Source organism: Apus apus, chromosome 1 (assembly GCF_020740795.1).
Source record: "Apus apus isolate bApuApu2 chromosome 1, bApuApu2.pri.cur, whole genome shotgun sequence".
NCBI classification, from domain to species: Eukaryota; Metazoa; Chordata; class Aves; order Apodiformes; family Apodidae; genus Apus; species Apus apus.
In genome coordinates this window covers 198,543,587-198,551,413 of record NC_067282.1, presented here as the reverse complement: position 1 = coordinate 198,551,413, position 7,827 = coordinate 198,543,587, and positions in this window count along the sequence as shown.

Below are 7,827 nucleotides of genomic sequence, written 5' to 3'. Positions count from 1 at the left end.
GAAGCAAACACATTGTGTTTTATCAGGAGACCTCATGTACCAACAACAATCATCAGACTGGGAATGCACCACTGGAAACCCCTCTCCAACTCTAAGCCTAAACCTTAGCAGAGCTCAGATGCAGCTTGTGCAATGTGGCCAGAGAGATTGAAAGTTGCCTCACATAAATATATCTTGTGCTTGTAAATTACAAACTCTACTGGTGTTAGGCACGCTTAAAATCAATGGGGAACCTAATCTCTGCTCCAGTTTGGTATTGAATAACAACATTGACTTAAATTCAAATACAGTAAATCAATAGAGCTCCCTAGCACTGACATAAAAACACAGGTTAAAGGTACTTCTATCAGTGTAGCCTGTCCTAAGAACAATAATTTTAGCAGGATTAATTTATTTTTGCCCAGGTTTCCCTCTGGGTATGGCTGGACAGTCCCAAGCAGGCAGGTTAGTTCCTTAAGTCATATAGGAAAGGAAGAAACCTGAAGGAGAGGCTGGAAAAGCAGAAGGCAGTACACACTGCTGTGTCCTGCAAAGCTCAGCTGTCCCTCTGTGCATAACTGGGCAAGAGAATTCTGACACTTTTCTACTCGGTTAAAACGAATTAACTGGAGCCACTTGCACCAGCAGTCTGAGGTTAAATTAAACCATCGTGGGACCTGGAGCGGACGGGATTCTGTCACAGCTTATAGTGGAAATTTCTTATTGGGTCTGAGGCAAAGAATATTAGTAAGAAAAGCAGAAAAGTGGATGCATACAAATGGTAGCAAGGCATAGTAAGAGGCAGCTTGTTTCCTAGCAACGCAGGCTTTAAGGTGGTTAGTTTTGGTTAGCATTTTCTGACTAACAGCTGCAATTTTTATCTGTACTGCTGCTCACTTGCCTACCTGTGGTGAAAGACAAAGAAGAAATAGAGAATATATGATAGGATCTATCTGTGCTAGACTATGTCTTAAAGTCAGAACTGAGGAGGGAGGACTTGCCACTGCCCCAGAAAACAATGGGCTGAAATCACCTCTAAGAATGCCCAGTTCTGCCATCTGTGAACTAGCTCAGACCTGGACCCTGTGCTTCAGGTAGCATAAAAGTTCCACCTCCATGGTATTCTGGAACTTACCTCCATTCCACAGCACCATGTGACCCAGGAATGCTAATTCTGCTCTCAGTATCATCAGCAAGAGACCCCTGAATTTAATGGTAATAGAACAGAGTCCATACATTTTATTTATTTATGGATTTCTCTGTGGGTTTATTTTATACCATGGCCTTTGAGAATAATGTAGGAAACTAGCTTCTCTACCTCCGTGTGAGTATGTCCAGGTCTTGGCATATTGGGACCCCTGATCACCTACTGCAAGGTAAATAATTAATGATTGTACATCTGCTAGAGTCTTTTTCTGAAGGTGTTTGAAAAATGCCTTGCACTGCTAAGGGGCTACAAAAGCAATTCCTAATAAACTCCCCAACTATCATCTTTTTAGACAGTATCTGTGACCAATATGGGCTTGATACTGGTGTAAACTAAAGGTCTGATCTGAGGTTTCTACATGTATGCTTTGGGAACAGCTCCATATTCAGGCTCACAAGTTCTGCTTTCTCCATACAGACCCGGCTCACTTCTCCCCAGCCTGTCAGTACATCCAGAGCTCAGCCTGTCTCATTCTCCTGGAGAGCTCCACAAATTTTAAGTCCAGTTTCCTTTTTGCAAGAGGAAAGAATGTGAGAGATGCTTTAGAGAGCACGTAAGTTCTCACATTGTCCTTAACTCCTCTGTGGTGCTGGAGAGGAAAAAATCACCCAATTCAGATGAATGCTGCAGAGTGATTGCTGTAATGCAGAGGGTGGTGGAGTCAGGGAGAGCAGCTGCTGCACCCAGATGACATGAGCTTGCAGTCCCATGCTCTCCAGTGATCTGTCTGCAGTTCCACATAGTTAAAGTCAAGGATCAGGGCTTTGCCAGTCCATAGCATCCCTAGAGGTGGTGGCACCATTCCTTCTGTCTCACTTCCTCCCCGAGGGCTTGAGATCTCCTCAGCCTTCCCCTCCCCAAGAGAAAGGCTGTAGAATAAATCTTACTGGACACCAGAGAAATCAGACAGGAGAATGAATCAGAAGTGTCAAGCCACAAGAAAAGCTTATGCCAACCCTTGCACTTTACTAGGACAAAAGCAGCTGATCCACAAGAGCCACTGGAAACTGAGGATTCATTCAGTCCATGGGACTGGTTGTTTATGTCCCACACTCAGTTTTTATGTGCCATGAAAAGCTGTCTGGGTAAGAGGAAAGCAAGCAGGTTTTTGACATATGAATAAAGCAAGGCCTGATTAACTGAATAGGAAGAAGAGATTTCATTTATTAGAGTTATTTAAAACTCCACAGCCTTTGTAACAGCTGCTCAACTTGAACAAGCAACCTCTCTCTGAAGGAGTCAGCACTGCTCCTTCTTCACAGCAGAGCTGGGAAAGTGCCCATCCACATGCATGAGTCACCCAGAGAGGCCTCCAACAAAGACTGCTCTGGCTGGGATGAAAGTGTAAGTCCCAAACTCTTTAATTCTCCTGACCTAAGCTGTAAGTAGATGAGAAGTAGGAGGGAGGGAGAGAAGGAGTACAGAATTATTTCCTTCCCTTTTCTGGTTTGGTTTAGAAAGGCTAAAGAACAGAGTTTCCAGGCAGGGACCCAGAGGGATAAATGAATGTGACCAGACAATGATACTCCAAAGACCAGCAATTTGTTTTAAAGGTCAATCTACCTTATCTGAGCTCACCAAGATGAATATCTGATGTCTTACAACTCTCACAGATCTTCTGAAGGGGCACATGGGCACCCACCATGCAAGGATTTTTGTGAGTATCTTACTGGTGGCTCCAAAGTAACAGCACTGAAAAACACAGGACAGGGACTCCATGGGAAGGAACAAAGAGAGGGGATGCTGCAAAGTGGGCAATGTTTTCAACACCCCCAGAAGTTCATGGGAGTAGAAAGCACCCTCAAGTCAGGTGTTTTGACTGCCACAAGCCACTTGCTAAGATCATGGGACTCCCTCTTGCATGGCAAAACACATGGCAAAGCAAAGGGCACAGAAGTGTCAGACCTGCTGCTAAAGAATGTTGATAAAGTGCAAGTAATTGATTTTCAGGATGATAATGAATGATGTTATCACTATTTGGCAACACTGTGTTTAATTGTGTACCTATAATAAATCCTGATGGTGAGCCTTGGATTGTGTCTGTCCGTCACAAGTAAACGTAATGAATGGGCAATTAAATGAATTAATGAGTAAGGCGATACACCAATGAAGCACTCCTCTCTCATGGTAGAATGCATCCCATGGAAAGCAGCTGGATTCTCCTACTTGCTTTTACAGCACAGAGAAGGCAAACAGACCACCTGTGGCTTTAAATCAAGGATGGGAGTCTTCCACCTCCATTCATCCAATCTGTCCCATCAGGACCCATGGTAGATAAACTCTTCAGCCAGGAGGAGGAGGCTGATCTGCTGAAACCTCTGCGTATCTTCTGGCCAGACTGACTCACTGTTTCTCCTCACTCCAGGGAATTCCTGTTGGTTTGGCTCATTTCTTCACTTTTAACTTTCATTATGACTGTAAGATCTTCAGGCAGATCTTGTCTTTTTGCTCTGTGGCTGAACAGCTCTCAGAGGAATAACCTCTGGGCACGAGAACAGGCCAGGAAAATCCCCAAGTTGTAATTTTGGAAAATCCAGAGCTGAAAATCCAGCATACACCTTTCTTCAAAGGGTCCATGGGAGAGATTGGAGCTGCAGGTGTGTCTGCTGTGTTAAGGCTATGCTGAAGCTGGCCTAAAACTGCTTCTTGGTGGAGTGAGACTTGTCCCTTGTGAGCTACCAGCAGGCTCAGTGTGTGTTCTGCAGCAGCTCTTCTGTAAACACCTCAGGATTCCCCTCTATCTGCCAGAGACGTGAGGAGTCCCAGCAGCACGACTGATCAACATCAGCACCTGAAGAGATTGCACAGAACCAACCACCTGATTGCAGAAAGCTCCCATGATAGGATCAGTCAATGCAACATGTCCCAACTTCCTGGATTCCAGGTCTGCCCTGAACGGGGAATCTTTCAGCCTCCATAAACACATGTAGTGTTCCACAAAAAGGATTACTGTTCTTTCAGAGATAGCTATCTGGACCCAGGTCATTAAAACCAGAACATGACATACTAAAAAATACTGGGTGGCTGAAGTACCTCTGGATTCCTAAGGCTGGCAGCAAGGAGGAACAGTGTGGCTGTTCATCAGCAGTGCTGCCTCCCTCCTCTGCACCCCTGGCCCTTCCCGGTTTTGGTCTGGAAAGGTGGAAGGGGATTTCAGTGCACACATTCAGTCATCAGTTGACGAGTTGCCAACAGCTATGTTAATTTTCCCCTGTTGTAAGAGGCCGTTTAGGGCCACAGCCAATGACCAGTGAAGCTGCTGGAAAGAATCCCACTGATTTCAGTGGCTGTCCAAACACATGCAGACAGAAATGCTGAAAATTAAACACAAGTCCTCCAAATTCACTCCACACAGGCCATGGGACTGTTCTCTCTTCCTCGAAATTATCATTATTATTGTCAGTACTGGATTTGAATTAATGCCCGTGAGTGCAGATGGTCAGAGATTTTTATCAAACAGAAATTCTGTCATTTAACTAGGACTTCCTCAGATCTTAAAACAAAGGAGAACAGTTCCAGATGCTGTTCTTTTCCTTTTGCATCCCCACAGCTGCTGACCAGCTATGGTGTCCACAGCAAAATCTGAGTGTCTTTTAAGTGAATTGTAAAAATCTGACAAAAAATTCTTTATATCCAGCAACAAGGAAATGAAAAGCTTAAGCTAAGCAGCAGAAATTGGTGAAGTTGCCAAAGGAATGTCAGCAAGTTAGCTAAAGACAGGGATGATTAACACTTAAATAAAAAAAGAAAAGATGACTGCTCTATAGTTTAAAAAAGAACTCTAATTTCATCTTTTAGCTTTATAGATAACAGTGGTTTTGTGGGAAAGAAAATTGTTTTGTCAGCTCTGCATGGATCCCATTAACACTTCTTTAATAAAAGGAACTCAGAATCTATCACCACTTTGATCTCAGTTCAATAAAGCTAATCTTAGCATTGGTATTAATAGGGACATTTAATTGTGTTTAATCACCTTCTGCAAAAATCAATTTGGTTGACATGACACTGACCAGGACTGGGCAGCAGAGATAATGAAGAGCTGTGTTCCAGCTACTCCATCCTGTTACACTCACCTCTAACCAGGCTACTAATTAAGGTAGTTATCCTCATAACACCCTTGAGAGAAAGGGAAAATGCCACTCTTGTTTGTTGAGGTGTTTTTTTCATATGAAGAACTCAAAAAACAGTAAAGCTACGTTACTTCCCCAAGGTGACATAGTAAACCCCTGACTGTACAGAATTAACTTCTTGTTTCAAGCTGGCACCCTCACTCCTAAATCAGTTGCCTAAAATTAAGACATCTGTCACTAACTGACCTGATGCTGACCACGACCTATTCTGCCAGTTGGCTCTTCTTAAATCGCTGTTTTAGATTCTGCTCAGTCTTGCACTGAACTTGCCCTGAGTATAAACTTCATGCCAGTGTTCAATGAACACAAGATATTCCACCCAGAGCACAAAAATGAATTTCAGGCATATTTTACAGTGGAGCTTGCTTGGAAAGCTCTGGGATTGCCTCATGGCATCTTTGTAATTCATGTCATAACTTAGGGCTGCATTATTAACGGTAACACTTCCTATCTATTATTAAAACCTTTCAACATTCCTGGAAAGTGAATTTGACATTGTGTAGGAGATGGAAAAACTGGGACATGGAAAGGAGAAAGCCCAAAAAATTCAGAGGAAGTTATTTAAAGATTTTTCTGTTTTTTTCCTTGGGGGATGGAGAGGGAATAAAATTGTATATATGTTTAAAAGATTCAGATCTTCAGGAAAATGTTGCCTTTTTGACAAACTTGTTAAGCTGAAGTCATTGGTAGATTCCCTTGGGATACTTCAGCATGGGTTAGCAGCTCATCCAGTGAGCACTGATTAACATCCCAGGCTCAGGTTGGAGGTTTGGTTGCTTTGGGTTGTAAGAAAAACAAATTTTTCCCTCTTGGTGACTGAAGTTTGTGATGCGGAGTGGAATAAAAGAGGGTTTATTTTGCAGGCATTCAAAGCTTTTTCAAGAGAAGAGAGAAAGAAAACTAATATTATTGACTTACAAGCAAAATCAAATAGATGCTGAATACACTTTATGTCTTCTAATAGAAAAAAATCTGTATATATTCTCTAGTAAGCACTCTAGTGTAAATTAAAAAAAAAAAAAAAAAATCCAGCTTCAGCTGTACTGCAAATCTACTGAGCTGCCAAACAGACTAAAGGTTGCAGATGAGTTGTGGCATTGCAATTTCATGCTGCATTTATGCCACCTACAGGCACTAACAGCAGCCTTTCAACAGGTTTGCTTGCCAAGCTTTCTTCATCCTTTTTTGGGCAGCTGTGGGAAGACTCCACAGAAGTCAGCCATGACCTTTGGCCCATTAAAAAAATCTGGTCAGTTTATTAAAAATTAACACAAGTGTTTAATCTGATCTGCTAAATGAACTTGCTTCTTCCCTGTCACTTAGATACAGTGACTATGAAGCCACCAGGATACAGAAATCAGCTTTATCAAGTGTCTTTTTTCATGGGTGACAAATGTCACAGCAAACCCAGAAACAAGCTACAGGCTCCACCGAAACCCAGCAGCTCTGGGGGTGGTGATACACAGACACCTCCCAAAAGCAGGTATTCCCCTGCTCAAAATCAGCAGTGCAGTATTTGGGGGTATTTAGGTAATGAGTTTAAGAAGCTTCTTTTTATGCAAACAAACAAACAAGCAAATCTCCTGGATGCTTTTCTGAAGGCAAGTGATGGGGATGGAAGTTTTCCATCAGTAGGACGTCAGCATCTCCAGGAGCACTGTAAAGTCTCACGCTGTTGTCTTGGGGAAGAGGCTGTTTTTAAAGCAAGGGGGGGAAGTGCCATCTGAAGGACCACATTCCAGGTTCCCCTGCAGCCAGGCTCTCCCACAGCTCTCCTGGGAATGGACTCCACTGACCCTCTGTCACACCCCCAGGCCACAGATGATCACAGGCCATGGTCTTGCAGCTGCCATCTCTAGCCTCCACAGAGCTTGATTTCCTGAGCATTAACTCAGAACACGCACTGGATAATTAAAAGAAGCTCTCTCATCCTACTTCTCTCACCCCAAGGGACATTTTAGAAGATATACTACTTACCAGCCACGAAACAGTCTGAGACACTTGCTCCCACTTTAAACTCAGCAGAGGTTACTGCTTTTTTTGCCATACTCTGTGTTTTTCCTGAAGCCAGTCTGCTATGGGCAGTGCCAGGGGATCCCTTTTTGCATTCAAGCCTCTCAGGCTGCCTGTGAGCTCCCAGTACACAGGAGACTGGGCAAGCTCACTTCATACTGTGCTAGCAGCTGGGCTGAGGGTGGCTGATCTGCTTTTTGGGTGCCTGTGGGACTTGACACACACTGGGAGAGAAGGAGCAGCTCTGATGTTGTGAAGGCGCCACTGGTTTGTCAGCTGGGAAATAACCCTAAGAGGTTTTAGCAGAGCACTGGGCTGAATCAGAGGTGAGTTTGTTGCAGGGAGATCACGGTGGGCTTGTTTGAGGTAGGCACCAGGAGATGTGCAGGATTTTTCTCCTCCTTCGGACGAAGAGGGATAGCTCTCCTGGAGGTGCAAAAGGTTAACTTCTCTTGCATCCTGAATCCAAGCGGCTGCTCAGATCAGTGTTTTAACCTT